Raw genomic sequence first — 17,548 nt, 5'->3', positions numbered from 1 at the left:
GGTGGAGGTGCAGGGTCTGGGAGGGAGTTAGGGTGCGTGCAGGAGGGGGCTCAGGGTGGAGGTGCAGGGTCTGGGAGGGAGTTAGGGTGCGTGCAGGAGGGGGCTCAGGGTGGGGGTGCGGGGTCTGGGAGGGAGTTAGGGTGCGGGAAGGAGCTCAGGGTGGAGGTGCAGGGTCTGGGAGGGAGTTAGGGTGCATGCGGGAAGGGGCTCAGGGTGGGGGTGCAGGAGGAGGCTCAGGGCTGGGGCAGGCAGGAGGTGCAGAGCACTTACCTGGGGTAGCTCCTGTTTGGTGCAGGAAGTGTGCAGGGGCTCAGTGCAGCGCGGCACCACCTCTATGGCCACGATTCTGGGAGCCATGAGTCTGGGAGCTGCCTTCCCCCCCACCCCCAGGCAGGGCCACCCGGAACACAGGGACTTTAGGGGCTGCAGGGCCCTGGGCTAAGGGGGTCCCGGGGCCCTGGCCTGCAGCTCTAAAGCCCCTTTCAGAAGGCAGCCCTGCGAGCACAGGCCGGAGGACTCCGGAGGAGCAGGGCAGCCACGCAGCCAGCGGCCAGAGAGAAGCGCCGCTTTCCCTTTCAAAGCGCCACTTCTCTCCAGCCGGCTCTGAAGGGGAAAGCGCCACTTCTCTCCAGCCACTGGCCGTGCGGCTGCCCTGCTCCTCCAGGGCCGGAGGACTCAGGGCCGCATTCCGAAAGGGGCTTTAGAGCTGCAGGCCAGGGCCCTGGGGCCCCCTTAGCCCAGGGCCCTGCAGCCTCCAAAGCCCCTGCATTCCGGGTGGCCCTGCCTGCCGGGAAGGGGGCCACCTTCCCCGCTCGCTTGTTCCCTCCCTCCTCCGGCCGCCCTTCCTCCCCCCGCCCCCGGCAGTGCTCCTCCTGCCGCGCCCCCCAATGGATCGTCTTGCACACCCCACTTTGGAGACCACTGGCCTAGTCAACACCACGGGCTCTAGTCCCTATAGCAAGAAGGTAACCTTCAAACTGTGAGCAAAGTCTGACTGAGTGTGTAGGCAGCCTGGAACAACAGCTCAGAGACGGTGTAAACTGCCCCAACCCATCTCAAAATTATCTGAGTACCAACATCGTTACCTGTTTCTAGGACCACCCATGAAAGAAGACAGAAGATCACATTACAGAGGCTGCACAATCTCCAGTGTGTGGCATCCCAAGTGAGCAGGGCCTAACAGAGTACCACTACGCTCCCCCCCCCCTCCACCCCCAATGCAGCCCTTGAGTGAAGAACAGCTAAGAGGGGATTCATGGAGAGCTCTGCCTGAAACAGCCTAACTCGAGATCCTCGCCTTGCAAATTGACACCATCCCCAAACCCACTTCTGGCTGCCACTACATGATAAAAACTACAAGCTCCCTCCAAAGATGACACAGTGCCATGGATGTCTTCCAAAAGACTATATCACCTAACAACTGCAGGCCCCAGACAGTCTTTGGATAGGAGCCTGAGCCACATAATCTGCAGCCCAACTCCGGCATCTCTGATTCGGATTTAAGAATGATGGGTCATTCAGGTTAGAGGAGAATGCCACTGTTGCCCTTGAGTAAGAACCTACCACTTCACATGTAAATCCTAGCATCAGGTGAGGGCTCTTCGTCCCTTGTGCTCTTCTCTAGGATAAATATTTTCTCCTCAGGCAGGGGTTCTCAAACTGGGGGTCGCGAGGTTACTACATGGGGGGGGTCGTGAGCTGTCAGCCTCCACCCCAAACCCCATTTTTCCTCCAGCATTTATAATGGTGTTTAATATATAAAAATGTGTTTTTTACTTTATAAGGGAGGGTCGCACTCAGAGGCTTGCTATGTGAAAGCGTTCACCAGTACAAAAGTTTGAGACCCAGTGTCCTAAGGGGAGCCGTTTTGGAATGAAATATAAAGATGCAAAGAACTGAAAGGCTTGTAAGCAGGGTGCCAGGGTCCTACAGAACCGTGAAGCAAGCCTTTAACTTGAGTTAAAGTATGTGGGGAGGGAAGCTGTCTCCCCCAGATCTTACTGAGCAAGCAGCAGATAACAGACACAATGCAATAAATAGCAGAAAACTGGGAATTCCAGTAAGGCCTTGTCTTCACTAGGCTCCTCTCTATCGTTACCTAGACATGCTAACTGCCTTGCCCAGACTAGGCTTTGGCCTTGTGTGAGCGAAGACGCAGCAGTCAGGAAGTGTGATTCCCAGGGTTACACACACTAGCTCTGCTCGAGCTACCTGAGGGTCAGGTGGGATTGTACAGGAGTGGCTAGCCGAAGGGCCACACAGCTCGAGTAGAGCTAGCATGTCTATGTCTACATCTACCCATGTGGGAATCGCACCTCCCAGCTGCAGTGTGACCTACCGTGAGTCTTGCTCATCTGTGACCTGTGAAACTCTAGGTGAGAAACGCATGCCCGTTAGGATTGTAATTCCTCCAGAGATCTTTGGTTTTAAAGAGTGCCAGTTCCAACACCCTGACAAGTCATCACAGGAGAAAGAGACGTGCCAGTCTATCAGCTAAAGATCGGATGCTGCAAAGCGATTTAGCAAAGCACTGATGTCACAAAATGAGCTCCCTTGGGTTGGCTAAGAAGGCAGCTCTGATCAGCAAAACAGATTCTAGCTACCCCAAGAGAAACAGATGCAAAGCACAGAGGCATGTGTTTGGATAATGGCTGTAGACTTACCATCTGCCACTTTATTTTCTAAATAACCAATTACTAGAATCATTTCACAAGTGGGATTTTTTTTTTCCAATTTGATTCTGCCTGCAAAGCAAAACACACATAAACCCTATGACAGGATCTTCTGGCACAGACAATCACAGAGGAATGAGAAGAGAAAAGACCGAATAAAGCAGTCAGTTGACCTCCCAGCCAATGCAGGGCTGCTGTCTGTAATAATAGAGAACTAGCTCTACTAGGAGTTAAGGCTGAGAATCCCTTTCTGTTTAAAGGATGAGACTCTTAATGCTCTAAAATCTGCATGCTTATCAGATTGCCTTGAAATCTGGTGTGATCCAAATTTGGGGTCATTTGACCTAGGGGTTTCTGAGATACACCCTCCACCCCTGCAATAAACAGCTTTCTAAAGGGATATTCTGGTCAAGATATTTTGCTCAGACCTAGAGATCAAACAAACCACCACTCTGATCCAGGCACAAGAGTCTCACACACTTGAGGGCTGACCGCAGAGAGTACCTGGCACCAGCAAGCCCTTTTGGGGAGCAAAATTCAGAATGTTATTAGCACTAGTTTGGCTCTCCAGTGAGGGTCATGCACCGAACAGATCACAAGGAGCATGTGCAGAGAGTGAGGCTAGAAGGATCTGTAGGTGGAAAGCGTTCACTGCAGCTGGAGAGCTCAGGGAATAAGCGGTAAGCCTTTGCTGCCCAATTCACCCAGACAATGATGTTTAAGTCCCACCTTGGGCAAAAAACTGGAAAGGCCAGGTGGCATACTGCTGAAATCTGTCACTATTCGGTTCCTTTTGTATTATTTATTATTTTTATTTGGGGGGAACGTAATCAAATTATTTTTGTAAAAAGATTAGAGGTGAATGCTTGCTAACAAGAGAGGGGCATTCTTTGCCTCTAGGAGTAGGGGGAATAGGGATGAGAGGGCTTTGGGCTGCAGAGAGGATCATGGAGATGGGTGATAGAGGAGGCCAGAGGGACTGAGGGGGTTGGGGGGACATAGGGGTGAGTGGCATGGCCATCTGTCAGCCCCACATTTTTCCTTTCTGTGTGTGTGCCATGATCTGGGAGGCCCTACCCTGTGAAGGGAATCTGAGCACCTCTTCCTGTGTTCCCATATGAGTTGGGACATGGGGGCCTTGCCTCTCTAGGGGTATCTGAGCCCTAATGCCAGCCCCCCGTGCATGTGCCAGTATCTGGGGCCCCCTGCCCATCTAAGCCCCTCCATGCCCCTCTTCATGTGAGCCAGGTTCTAGGGGACTTGCCTCTGCCCCTCTGGGGGGCTCTGGGAAGCCCTGCCCCTCTCGGGGGGAGCATAAAACCAGCATCTCAGAGTCTGCACCAAGAACACACTGCTGAGCCTGGGGTGAGGAGCTGAGAACTGGCAGAATTCAGAAACTCTCCTGCACTGGGGAGGGAGGAAGTGAACCTCCACTCACATCTCAGCGCTAGGGTTTCAGGCTATATTCAGCACCACTGGTTAGTATATTTCAGCTGAGAACATCTTATTGAGATGAACGGGCCACTTCACATCTCTCTGAGCCTGCTCTGCTGCTCATGGATGAGTAGAACCCTCCATTCTTCCTCTAGATTCATAAAATATTAGAGCGGAGCACCAGCTCTGCTCTCCAGCTAAGGTTCGGGAGCCCTTCCTTTAAAGGATGATTATTCAGGACAATCTGTGTAAGCATGTGGATTTTAGAGCACTTACTCTACAATCCACCTGCTTATACAGATTGGCTTGACATTTGCTTTGCCTCGTGGGAGCATAGGGTAGGGTTGGTGATCCAAATGTGGGGTCATTTGAGCAAGGGGTTCCCAAGACACAGCCCCCAGGAAAAAAAAACAGCATTTCATTAAGTTCACAGATTCTAGCAACTTTGAAGTTTGAAACCCACCCTGGGCAGTAATCTGAGACTGAATTATAAACATCTGGGGAAAATTTGCCTCTGTCAAGGTGAGATGTGTTGGGTTTTTTGTTTGTTTGGTGAGCATTTTTTAAAATGTAATGCAAGTACAGCAGATAAGTAAGAAGGCTCTCAAACGATTTTTGAAAAGAAAATAAATGACACATGCAATGCTCACTAGGAGGAGAGCGTAGGTGGGGAGAGGGAGAGAGGGGTTTGGGTCTGCAGTGGGAGATGGGGGTAAAGCGGGGAAGGGGATAAATGGGGATGTGTAGTAGGGGAAGGAAGAGGGGTTAGAGGCTCAGGTAAGGGGGAGTGGGAAGGGAGAGGACAGGAAGGGTTGGAGAATGTAAGAGGTAGAAGAGGAAGTTGGGGGGAGGGGCCTGTCAGCCCTGAATTCTCTCCTTCCCTGTGTGTGCTGGAATCTAAGGAAGCCCTACCCCACTGTAGGGGTCTGAGCCTGTCTCCCTGCCCGCTGCATGTTCTGGAATCTGGGGGGACCCTGTTCCTTTTGGGCTGTCTGAGCCCCTCTCCTTGTCCCCCATGTGAGCTAGGATCTGGATGGGGGGCTGAAAGTACTGCAATTTTAAACATCTGAAATTCAGAAGATAAATAAAGTAACCCCAGCGGGGAGGCGGGACTAGCCTAAGTGTGTGGGGAGAGGCCCGGTTTGAAGGAGGGGTGGACTGGGCGGACCTGGGCATGGCTGAGGAAGCCTGGCTGAAGCAGGGGCAGGAATCCCAGCTGAAGGTCCCACCTCACTATGGACAATATCTGTTTCAATAAAGAACTCTGTCAGTAGCAGGGCAGTGGAGTTTCAGTGCCTGTTTCAATACAGACTTGCACAGATTTTGTCAGTAGCAGGGTGCTGGGGTATTGTCAGTAGTGAGGTGGGAGAGAAGAGCAAGCTGTGGGTTTGATGATGGGTAGGGGAAAGTACAGGGTTAGGTGGTGTCCTGGGTGCAGGTGTGAAGGGACTGTAAACAGAATGAAGTAGCTGTTAAATTTGACAAACATGGTATTCTTTTGGGGGAGTAGGCTCAGGGCTTAAGCACAGGGCAGGTGCAGGTCCATTACCAGGAGCGGCTCTAGACATTTTGCCGCCCCAAGCAGGGAGGGTCCGCTGGTCCTGCGGCTTCGGCGGACCTCCCGCAGGCAAGCCGCCAAAGGCAGCCTGCCTGCCGCCCTAGCGGCGACCGGCAGAGCGCCCCCCGCGGCTTGCCACCCCAGGCGGGCGCTTGGAGTGCTGGTGCCTGGAGCCTCCCCTGTCCATTACAGTGAAAAGGAATGTGAGTACAGGTGTTCTGGGCATTGCTCAGAAAGGGCAGAGTTAAAGTGGTTAAACACCTTAACTCTGTATTTCCTGGTATCAGAAGTCTGAGTTTTACCAAACTGACCTTCTGGAAGGGTAAGAGCTATCACCTGGCAAAAGCAGCAAAGAATCCTGTGGCACCTTATAGACTAACAGACGTTTTGCAGCATGAGCTTTCGTGGGTGGTGGAAATTTCCACTACTTGCATCCGACGAAGTGGGGATTCACCCACGAAAGCTCATGCTGCAAAACGTCTGTTAGTCTATAAGGTGCCACAGGACTCTTTACTGCTTTTACAGATCCAGACTAACATGGCTCCCCCTCTGATACTTATCACCTGGCAACCTCAACTTGCATTAATCAAATTCTGTGCCATTTCACTGCATGTGTTTTAGTGCCTTGTCCAGTACAGCTTTAGAAGTCTCAAGCTATAAGGCTTCCATCACTTCCCTTGGGAGATTAATCTGCAGCTGAATGAGTCACATTGCTGTGAAACGTATGCAGATCTTCAGCCTAATTTTCCTTTCCTAACTTCCTGTTTCCCCTTCCTGGGCCGCACTAAACAATCCCCCTCTCTGCTTGATGGCAGATGTGAATGCAACATGATGAAGACGGATTTGTGTGCAGGACATCCCTGCAAACCATGCTGCAGTGGGCATTCAGCACACAGTAGATAACACATGCTTTTTCCTCTCTGTTAAACGATATTGGTACTTTGTGGTTCAATGAAGCCATCCTAGAGTGCATCCCTCTGGGAAATCACTCATATCAGAGAATCAAGATCACAGATGAACCTCTCCCCTACAGCCTCCCTTCATTCATTTCCAAATTTTGTCCTGCCCTCTGATGTCTCCTTCTGGATATCTCACCATCAACATAACATGGCCAAAAACAAACTGATCTTCTCTCCCATGCCTGCTCCATCATTTTCTGTTCCTATGAACCCCACTGCTATTCCCCTGTCCATCAAGCCTATAACCCAAGGGTAGGCAACCTATGGCACGTGTGCCGAAGGCGGCACGCAAGCTGTTCTTCAGTGGCACTCACACTGCCCAGGTCCTGGCCACCGGTCTGAGGGGCTCTGCATTTTAATTTAATTTTAAATTAAGCTTCTTAAACATTTTTAAAAACCTCGTTTACTTTACATACAACAATAGTTTAGTTATATATTATAGACTTATAGAAAGAGACCTTCTAAAAACATTAAAATGTATTACTGGCACGCGAAACCTTAAATTAGAGTGAATAAATGAAGACTCGGCACGGTACTTCTGAAAGGTTGCCGACTCCTGCTATAACCTAAGAGTCACCCTGACCCCTCTCTCTCCTTCATTCCCCTTATCCAGGCTGTGACCAGATCCTGCCACTTCATCCACCGCATCTCCATGATTTAGAGATTTCAAAGCCAGATGGGACCCTTGTGATCATCTAGTCGGATCTCTTCTATTACACAGGCCAGAGAACTTCTCCCCAATTATTCCTCTTGAACTACCACAGATATTTAAAAATTGCCAATGATGGAGAATCCACTATGACAGTTGGTAAATTGTTAATTACTCTCACTATTAAAAATGATTCGACCTTCTGTGCGTGTCCAGCCAGCTAACACTGTTCTGCAGGCCCCCGGATCTCTTACCTTGGTTATTGTTACCTCCTCACCCCAACACCCCCAACATGCACCCTCCTTTCCACCCACTCACAGTACAATATTCCTTGCCTACTGCTCTGGTCAGATCACTCCTCTGAACTACTCTATTGACCCCCTACCTTCTCCACTACCTCAGGTGTATGTTTTCTGTCCGCACTGTCCAAGTTTCCCACAACTCTGACCCCCATATTTAGCTAATCTCATCTCCTTTCACACTGCCCTCCCACCCGCTCTGCTCTTGGTACCACTGTAGAGCTCCATTTATCTGCTTCTCCTACATACATGGTGGCACTTTCTCCCAGCCCACCCACTACACGTGCAGCGACCTCTCTGAGCTGATCAGCAAGTTCCTCACTCAAGATGTTCCTCACTCAAGTTCCTCCACTTCTGCCACAAGGCCTACAAGAAACCAGCCAAATAAAACATCTACTCGCCCCTCAACAAAACATACTTTTCAGTGCTGCCTCATGCCACATGCTAGTCTTCCCTGTGAGACAGCTCTCCCTGATATCATATCCCCAGCACCCCCTTTCCTACCCAACTGCCCCGCTGCTGTCTGTTCCTCCTTTGTCACATTATGTCCAATTCAGTTTGCAAGGTACTCAGGGGAGGGATCATCTCTTCTGTCTGTTTTCAAAGGTGCTTAGCACAGCTTAGGCACTAAATAATAAGCAATAATAACTTCTGAAATAATAACTGATTTTCCACTTTAAAGCAGGAGTTTGGTAGCATGTTCATGAAATTCTGCTTTAACATGCGCGCTCCATCAGCAGCCATGCAAGCACCAGCAGATCCATGGCCATATAGTACCTCTTCTGCTCTCAGGCTTCCCCATGGTCCTGGTAAACAATCAGGAACAGAGCAAAACCACAGTTCAGACAGGGGATAGAGAATAAGACTGAGAATATCTTATTGCCCTTATATAAATCCATGGTACGCCCACATCTCGAATATTGCGTACAGATGTGGTCTCCTCATCTCAAAAAAGATATACTGGCACTAGAAAAGGTTCAGAAAATGGCAACTAAAATGATTAGGGGTTTGGAGAGGGTCCCATATGAGGAAAGATTAAAGAGGCTAGGACTCTTCAGCTTGGAAAAGAGGAGACTAAGGGGGGATATGATAGAGGTTATATAAAATCATGAGTGATGAGGAGAAAGTGGATAAGGAAAAGTTATTTACTTGTTCCCATAATATAAGAACTAGGGGTCACCAAATGAAATTAATAGGCAGCAGGTTTAAAACAAATAAAAGGAAGTTCTTCTTCACGCAGCGCACAGTCAACTTGTGGAACTCCTTGCCTGAGGAGGTTGTGAAGGCTAGGACTATAACAGTGCTTAAAAGAGAACTGGATAAATTCATGGTGGTTAAGTCCATAAATGGCTATTAGCAGGGCCGGCTCCAGGCACCAGCTTATCAAGCAGGTGCTTGGGGCGGCCACTCCGGAGAGGGGTGGCAGGTCCAGGTATTCGGCAGCAATTCGGCGGAGGGTCCCTCACTCCCAGTCGGAGTGAAGGACTTCCCGCTGAATTGCCACAGATCGCAATTGCGGCTTTTTTTTTTTTTGGCGCGCGCTGCTTGGGGCGGCAAAACCCTTGGAGCCGGCCCTGGCTATTGGCCAGAATGGGTAAGGAAAGGTGTCCCTAGCCTCTGTTTGTCAGAGGATGGAGATGGATGGCAGGAGAGAGATCACTTGATCATTGCCTGTTAGGTTCACTTCCTCTGGGGCACCTGGCATTGGCCACTGTCGGTAGACAGGATACTGGGCTGGATGGACCTTTGGTCTGACCCAGTACATCCGTTCTTATGTGGCAGGAGAAGGTCAAGAATCATCCTCTCAGCCTGACCACTACTTCCTGTGCTAGTACTTTCTGGAGGAATGTGAAGGGGAAAAACAGACAAAGAAATGATGCCCCTGTCCAGGGAACAGAGAGTGCAGCTTCCCCTGCTGCAACTCTGCATGGAGCTCTCAGGGAGAATCTGTCTTATGACTCGGCGGGCCGGTAAAGAGCCCTCCAATGAGACAGCTCTAGAGATTGCTCTGGGTCCAAACACATGCTCTTCCTTCAGGCTTCTCTGACCCTAGGATTTGTTGAGTTGTCAGAGTTTCCAGCTGTCAAAATGTCCAGGTTTCTATGGCCATACTCCTCCTTGCTTCTCTCTACAGTGCTCCTTGACACAACCTGCACATGGTGCGCCGAGGGCTCGTAACCTGCTCAGAGCTCTGCAGACTGTGAACAGCTCTACAGAGACATTCACTCTGACGAGTTCCACAGCCACATTATGCTCTGGTCAGCAAAGATGTGCAACTGCCGGGCTTCAATGTATCTATCTATAATCTCTCCAACAGGCAGATCAGACAAGAAAGGGTAGCTCTGAAACCCTTAAGTCCCTCATCTGTGGCATTAGCTCTAACCACACAGCCTGCCACAGGCACAAATTTGCTCCTCAGTTGTTTGCCTTTTTCCTTACATCCAGTGAGAACTTATGAATGTCTCTGTAATAGAGCATGGCCATAGGAAAGGCCAGACAACCCCAGAGCCCAGCAGCCTTGCTAAATACCACCAGGTGACAGACACCGCAAACAGCCCTTCCTGACAAGTTTGCTCTGAATTCCCTTTTGGGCCCAAGAACTGTTAGGATCAAAGACGTGGCATCTGGGATACACAGAGATTCTCAGCAACAAGAAGGACATTACGATATTTCTAAGTTCCACTGCCCTTAACAGCTGGAATGGGGCTGTGATATTCAGTCCTGAGACCGCTAACTCTGCTTCATACCAGCTATCATCTATGCAAATAAGCTTTTCACTCAGAGAGACCTTACGAAATAAACAACTGTCCTCATGATCATAATTAAAAAGCCTGGGCACACACCATTACCCTCCACTAATAATGTGGCCTTGCAAAGAGAGCTGTAGCAATTTCCTGTACCTGGGAAGCCTGCAATTGCAGAAGTAGGCTTTGCTTAGATGTGTTTCTGCCAGAAAATCCGCTTTGTAAGCCATCATTTAAATCCTTTGAAGCTGTCTATGTGCCTCAGCTATGTAGCCACAAAGAGGCTTAAGGGCTTTACCCTTAAGAGACAGTGTTCCCTAGCTGCTGTGGGGACTGCAAATAGAGAACGTATCCAGCCCCTGAGAGTTTCCATTTGGCTGCTAGGCCTCCCCTCATTTCTTCCTCTGGCTAGAGTGAGTTGTGAAGGACGAGCGCTATCACTGTCTGGAGCTGAAGTACAGCCTTAGCTCCTCTGACACTCACTGCAGAACTCATGGGGGGTGGGGGCGGGAATTAATCTTTGTCAGATCTGAACATAGAAACTCAGTCTCTTGCTTTGGCAGAGGGAGGGACTGCAGAACCCACACAGCAATTAAACCCTGCTTGGGTGGATTTGTCCTGCCTCTAGCCACAGCAGAGTGGGTTAGAGCCCACGGCCCTTGGAGCAGCTGGATACTGCATTCACAGGAGCACCTTCCTGCTTGGGAGTGACCATGCTGGCTGCAGACCTAGAAATCTCCCCCTACTTTACCTCCTCAGTATTGTTCTTCCCCAGGAGATCAGTATTACTGAGGGCAGTGGTTTTCAACCCTGTGCTCCGCAGACTATGTCTGAGATTTCCAAAGGAGTCCACACCTCCATTCAAATTTTTTTAGGGGTCTGCAAATGGAAAAAGGTTGAAACCCTGACTCAGGGTAAGGAACCCACTCTTTAGGCAGAACCTCATCAATCCGTAATACCTAGTGTGCCCTGGCACTGCCCAGCCACTACCGGTGCTGACTGCTCAGCAGGACTGACATCCAGGTCTTCTGGGCAAAGGAGAGGCATCACCCTTTCAGCTGAGTTTCAGACACACCATGCCACTTTCCGTTTCAGCTCTGGACAATGCAGCACTCCCAAGAAAGGCCCCACGGGGTATGTCTATATGCAAAGAACCCCGTGTTACTGAATCTCAGAGCCTGGGTCAATTGACTTGGGCTGCAGGACTAACAGCAGCAGTGTAAATGTTCAGGCTTGGACTGGAAGTGGGCTCCAAGGCCTTCTCCTCTCATCAGGTTTCAGAGGCTGGGCTCCAGCCTGAGCCTGAACATCTACACAGCTGACACTCAGTGCCACAGGTCCTTCTCTGCAGAGTTGACAGAGTGTCCATCATCTTCCACTGAGCAGCAGGTCACACGCACTGTGTCAGCAGCTTTAAGGGCCTTCCTTCTGTTGGGCTGACTTTCCTGACAATTACAAATGAGCCAATGGGCTCCTCTTGGATTGGGTGTGTTCTCTCAGCTTCTGGTGGTGGCAGGAAAATCACCAGCTACCTTTGTGTTGCACAGGTGGCTAGGGCAGACTACAGAACCATTCACCTGCCCTCCACCCCCTATCATGACTGAGGGGCAGTTGGGCCAAACCTGAGCGATGTTACAACCCCAGGCACCTGGTCATAATGTTTAGCATGGGGAGCTGGGCCTAGCCCTGAGTGAGTGGGGTGAGTCATGGACACAAAAGGAAAAGTCACAGACAAATGGGGGGGGGGGGAATCCACACAACCCGTGACCTTTTTTTCCCCACAGTGACCTATGTGAAACTCTAATTATGATCACCTACTCCGACATCCTGCATACCGTGGGTCGTACAACCTCACCCAATGATTCCCCCACTGAGTCCATAATTTCTGGTTGTACTAGAGCAGCTCTTTTAGAAAGAGAGACTTGATTTCCATCTGGCTAACTTCATCTTCTAGCACTGGCTCTCATTCTGTGAGATTAAAGAGCCTTCCACAATCAGAAATCTCCTCCCCAGGTAAGTATGTACATGCCATGATCAAGGGAATGGAGCATGAGATGCTCCACTTTTTTTGCTCACTTTGACCCCATCCAAAGTTCCAGGGGCTCCAGGTTTGCAGGTGGTGGGCTTGCTCAGGCAGGCTGACCAGAGTCAATGGGTCAGACTCTGAGGGTCACATGGCCAGACGGAGGACCTGGGGGGACCTGGGGGGATCTCTGGAGTGTGAGGGAGTTCTCCCAGTGAAGGAAGACTAGAAAAGCCACAGGAATGTGCAGTCACCGCTGCAGGGCAGGAGAAAGGCAGCCTGTACCTTTAGGTGCACCCAGGTCTGGATAAAGGTAAATTAGAACCCTAGCACACACAGTCACATGGGCCCCACCATGACCCTGCCCCCATGCAAATGGCAGCTGACCCTCTTTCCTCCCTGAGAGGCAGGTATAGCAGCAAAGCAGTGGGAGCACCAGGATAGCCCCCCTCTTATCCCAGACAAGCTTGAGGCCTTTATCCCTAGCCCCTAGGTGCAGGGAGGAGGGAAAGCAACAGGGGTCCTCTTTTCCCCTGTAGAGTCAGAGTCAGCAACATGGGGGGGGGGGGGCTTCCAGTTCTGACCCACTGTGCTCTTCCCCTCCTGCTGCACAGAGAGATCTCCACTGGGGAGGGGTTGGCAGAACACCCCCAAGCGGGGGGTCATTGAGATACATGGGCAACTCTGCCTTTCAGGGCAATTGTCTCAAGCTCTTTGCAGCCTCAGGCAGACATTGCATCGGGGACACTCAAGTCACATTTTTAAGATTTTCTGCCCTACCGGAGGGGCGTGATTTGTGAAGTGCACTAATGCATAGCACTCTGTCTGCCTGTGTATGCCCTGCTGACACCCGGGAAAGTACCTACTTTGCTTTAACATTAACTCTTTTCTGTAGACAAGCCCTCAGCAGTGGTTTCCCCAGGAATTGAAATTGGGGGGGGTGTTTGAATTTACAGGGGGGGTGTCAGGACCAATGAGATATATAAAAGAGATATGAATAAAGTAAATGTTTTGTTAGGATTATGCAAATTTAACATAAGAATAATGCAAGTTACACCAAAACACATAACAGGTCTAGATTTCTAAAAAAAAATATGCATTAAAAAAAAAGTATTTAAATTAAAATTGACTTTTGAAAAGTAAGCCATCAGGGGGTAAGAGGAAAGTCCTCTCATGGATCAGTAACTGGTTAAAAGATGGGAAACAAAGGGTAGGAATAAATTATCAGTTTTCAGAATGGAGAGAGATAAATAGTGGTATCCCTGAGGGGTCAGTACTGGGACCAGTCCTATTCAACATATTCATAAATGATCTGGAAAAATGGGCAAACAGTGAGGTGGCAAAATTTGCAGATGATACAAAACTATTCAAGATAGTTAAGTCCCAGGCAGAAAACTGGGTGACTGGGCAACAAAAATGGCAGATTAAATTTAATGTTGATAAATGCAAAGTAATGTACATTGGAAAACAATCTCAACTATACATACAAACTGATGGCATCTGAATTAGCTGTTAACACTCAAGGAAGAGATCTTGGAGTCATTGTGGCTAGATCTCTGAAAACATCCACTCCATGTGCAGCAACAGTCACAAAAGCAAACAATGTTGGGAATCATTAAGAAAGGGATAGATAATAAGACAGAAAATATCATATTGCCTCTATATAAATCCATGGTACGTGCACACCTTGAATAGTGTGTGTAGATCTGGTCACCCACCCTAAAAAATATATATTGGAATTGGAAAAGGTACAGAGATGGGCAACTAAGATGATGGGGGTATGAAACAGGAGGAGAGATTAAACTGACTGGGAATTTTCAGCTTCGAAAAGAGATGACTAATGGGGATATGACAGAGGTCTATAAAATCTTGACTGGTGCGAAGAAAGTGAATAAGGAAATTTTATTTAATCCTTCACATAACACAAGAACGAGCAGTCACCCAATGAAATTAATAGGCAGCAGGTTTTAAAAAAACAAAAGGAAGTATTTCTTCACACAATATAAAGTCAACCCAGGGAACTCTTTGCTAGGGGATGCTGTGAAGACCAAAACTATAACAGGATTTTAAAAAGAACTAGATAAATTCCTGGGGAACAGGTCCATCTGTGGCTATTAGCCAGGATGAGAGGGATGCAACGCCATGCTCTGAGTGTCCCTAGCCTGTTTGCCAGAAGCTGGGAATGGGCAACAGGGGATGGATCACTTGATGATTCCCTGTTCTATTCATTCCCTCTGAAGCACCTGGCCTTGACCACTGTTGTAAGACAGGGTACTGGGCTATATGGACCATGGGTCTGACCCAGTATGACCATTCTTATGTAAAAATTAATTATAATAAAAATGTTTAGTACAGAAACTCCCCAACATAATGACCTCTCAAGATAGCAACAATGTGAGATAACAACCTTGGCAAATACTGCATTTTAAAAATCTTGGCCTACTGGGAAACATATGTATATAAGTTTCCATTCCCAGTCACAAATCTAGCATTCTGGAGCAAAGTGACTAAAATATAGTCCAACAAACAAATGTTTATTTAACATGCCCCTCACTTTTCCCTCCACCGCACTCCACTCACTGGTGTTGTCCTTAGTCAGTGGAGACTCAGAGTTCAGAGGTGCTTTCACGTGAGTACACCTTCCAGGTGGGGGACAAAAAGGCACAGTTTGCTCTGGCCACGGCTGTTCGTTGTGCCACCGTTCACTCCACCGCTCTGTTGTCAATGGCCCTGCACAGTCACCTTCTGCTATCACCTACCACTGTGACCTCTGCGAGTTGGTCTCTTGAGGTTCCACCAGCGCTCAGTGATTTCAGCTGAGCTCTCAGTGTGGGAACCTCGCTGCTAGTGCAGTCTGGGCTGTCTCTTACGCAAAAACACTGTACCCACAGGAACACTGTCCCCACAACAGGACTAAGCACTTAGACCTGATTGTCAGTGATTTCAGCTGCCGTGGTCACTTAACAGAACAAAAGACTCTCTATGGAGCCTAATCAGCTCTGTCTTTAAACAGCGGAGAGGGACAGGTCCCCACCTTGATGCCTTCAAATCATCACAGATGATTTGAGTACAGTTGAGTACAGTACAGTTCTACTGCCCTTTACTCATACAATAAGAACAACATTTCATCCCCCCTTCCCCCACATTCAAGTGGTTTGTAACCCAACCCCAGCCAAAATCTAATCACTTGGACAACACAGGTCTGTTTGCTGGATCCCTAGGTAGATTAGGTGTGAATGTAAATATAATCTGGCCCTGAAGCCTTAGCCCCCAGCTCATCACTAGCTGTCAGGGAGAGCTCATTTAGACTTTGCTTACAAATCATCATTTGAAATTAGTAGGTTGGCCAACATCACCGAAATGAATGCACTGACATCATAAAAAACAGCTGTATAAGGAAGTAAGTCTATGTTCATACTTTTCAAATCTATTATACTTTTTCAGATACACTGTATAAGCTTTTAAAGTGTGTATTAATGTTTCAGTTTAAATTCAGATTTCCAAACAGTCACTAAACAGCTCACAAAACTGGGGGGGGTTGGGAAAATTCAGGGGGGGTGTAGGGAAATCACTGGCCCTCAGTTACCCGCAGGAGGGCAGACTCATTAGCAGTTGGGGGGAAGGATTAAAGCACAAGTGGTTTGGGGTTTTCAAACGGACCCAGGAGCGGGCTAAGGAAGCGGTTCTCAACCAGGAGTATGTAGAGATCTCATCTAGATATTTGCCTAGTTTTACAGCAGGACACATAAAAAGCACTAGCGAAGTCAGTACAAACTAACATTTCATACAATGACTTGTACTGACCTTTCAGTGTATAATATCTAGAGCGTATAAGCAACATTTATATTTCAACTGATGTTATAATTATATGGCATAAATGAGAAAGTCAGCAATTTTCAGTATTACTGTGCTGTGTCACTTCTGCATTTTTATGTCTGTTATTATAAGCACTGCCAGCCCTGAGCTGCCACTGCCTCCCAGCACTGTCAACCACCCTGCAGCCCATCGCCCCCAGAACCTGCCAGCCTCCATTAACTCCTCCCTGGGCATCACAACCCTGAGGGCCCCCCTCCTGCTCCCCTGTATGTACTGTCAAACATGAGCCTTGCCCCATCGCCTCTGGGCACCGCTAGCCGTGAGCCCCTCCCCTGGGTCTCAGAGCTGCCCCCCCCCCGCCAGACATCACCAACAAAGCTCACGCACCCAGCTCCCCAGGGCATAGCCAGCCCCAACTCCTCCCCCGCTTATCCCCTCCCAGCCCCTTTCTCCCCCCCCCCCCACTACCCCTCCCAGCCCCCCGGACACTGTGGCAGCTCCCAGCCTCCCCTGCCAGGGACACTGACCCCAGCCCCTTCTCCCCGCCCAGACACTGCCCCCAGCCCCTTCTCTCCGCCCAGACACTGCCCTCCCAGCCCCCTTCTCTCCGCCCAGACACTGCCCCGCCCCAGCCCCTTCTCTCCCCAAGGACACTGCCCCGCCCCAGCCCCCTTCTCCCGCCCAGACACTGCCCCCAGCCCCCTTCTCCCCAAGGACACTGCCCCGCCCCAGCCCCTTCTCTCCCGCCCAGACACTGCCCCCAGCCCCCTTCTCCCCAAGGACACTGCCCCCAGCCCCTTCTCCCGCCCAGACACTGCCCCCAGCCCCTTCTCCCCAAGGACACTGCCCCCAGCCCCTTCTCCCCGCCCAGACACTGCCCCCAGCCCCTTCTCCCCAAGGACACTGCCCCCAGCCCCCTTCTCCCCGCCCAGACACTGCCCCAACCCCTTTCTCTCCCCGACACTGCCCCTCCCAGCCCCGCGCTGGGGCGGCTCTCACCTGCTCCCCGCCGAGCCCCACCGCCAGCGGCTCCGGCTGCCCGGCTCGGCGCGCCCGGGGCAGGCGGGGCGGAGCCGCCAGCGAGGCGCCGGGCGGAGCCTCCCCGCTGGAGCCGGGCGGGCCCTGAGCGCTCCCCGCCCGCTGCCGGGCCGCGTGTCCATGATGCAGGAGGTGCCGGGCCGCGGGGACGCAGAGCCCCGTTGTCCGCCTGGCCTCCTTCGAGCCTGACTTGCCTCCACCCTGACTGAGCTGCCTGTGTCTCAGCCGGCCCCTGCTCTGTCCTTCTCCCAGCGTCCCGGCCACATCAGCCCTCCAGTCCCTTGTGCTTTTCTAACCCTCCAGTCCCGCTTTCGCCTGGTCTCCGAATTTCCTTCCCAAACATCCATTTTAGTAAA

At 50.3% G+C, this 17,548-nt stretch overlaps 1 protein-coding gene across 2 annotated transcripts in view; it reads right to left on the bottom strand.

The window, feature by feature from the left end:
- Nucleotides 1-17,548, bottom strand: part of LOC120391689 (ceramide synthase 2-like) — a 141,981-nt gene that overhangs the window by 109,478 nt on the left and 14,955 nt on the right. Inside the window, exon 1 of one of the 2 annotated variants that reach the window (XM_039515648.1) lies at nt 17,154-17,263. The exons of the other annotated variant lie outside the window; for it this stretch is intronic. The gene's annotated coding sequence lies outside the window, so the exon portion shown is untranslated. Of the gene's footprint in view, nt 1-17,153; nt 17,264-17,548 lie in introns of those variants that run through there. 2 annotated transcript variants of the gene reach the window in all.

The sequence above is a fragment of the Mauremys reevesii genome, linkage group 26 (genome assembly GCF_016161935.1).
Source record: "Mauremys reevesii isolate NIE-2019 linkage group 26, ASM1616193v1, whole genome shotgun sequence".
NCBI lineage: Eukaryota > Metazoa > Chordata > Testudines > Geoemydidae > Mauremys > Mauremys reevesii.
The sequence above is the reverse complement of the archived record's forward strand: the minus strand, read 5'-3'. Positions and strand labels throughout refer to the sequence as shown.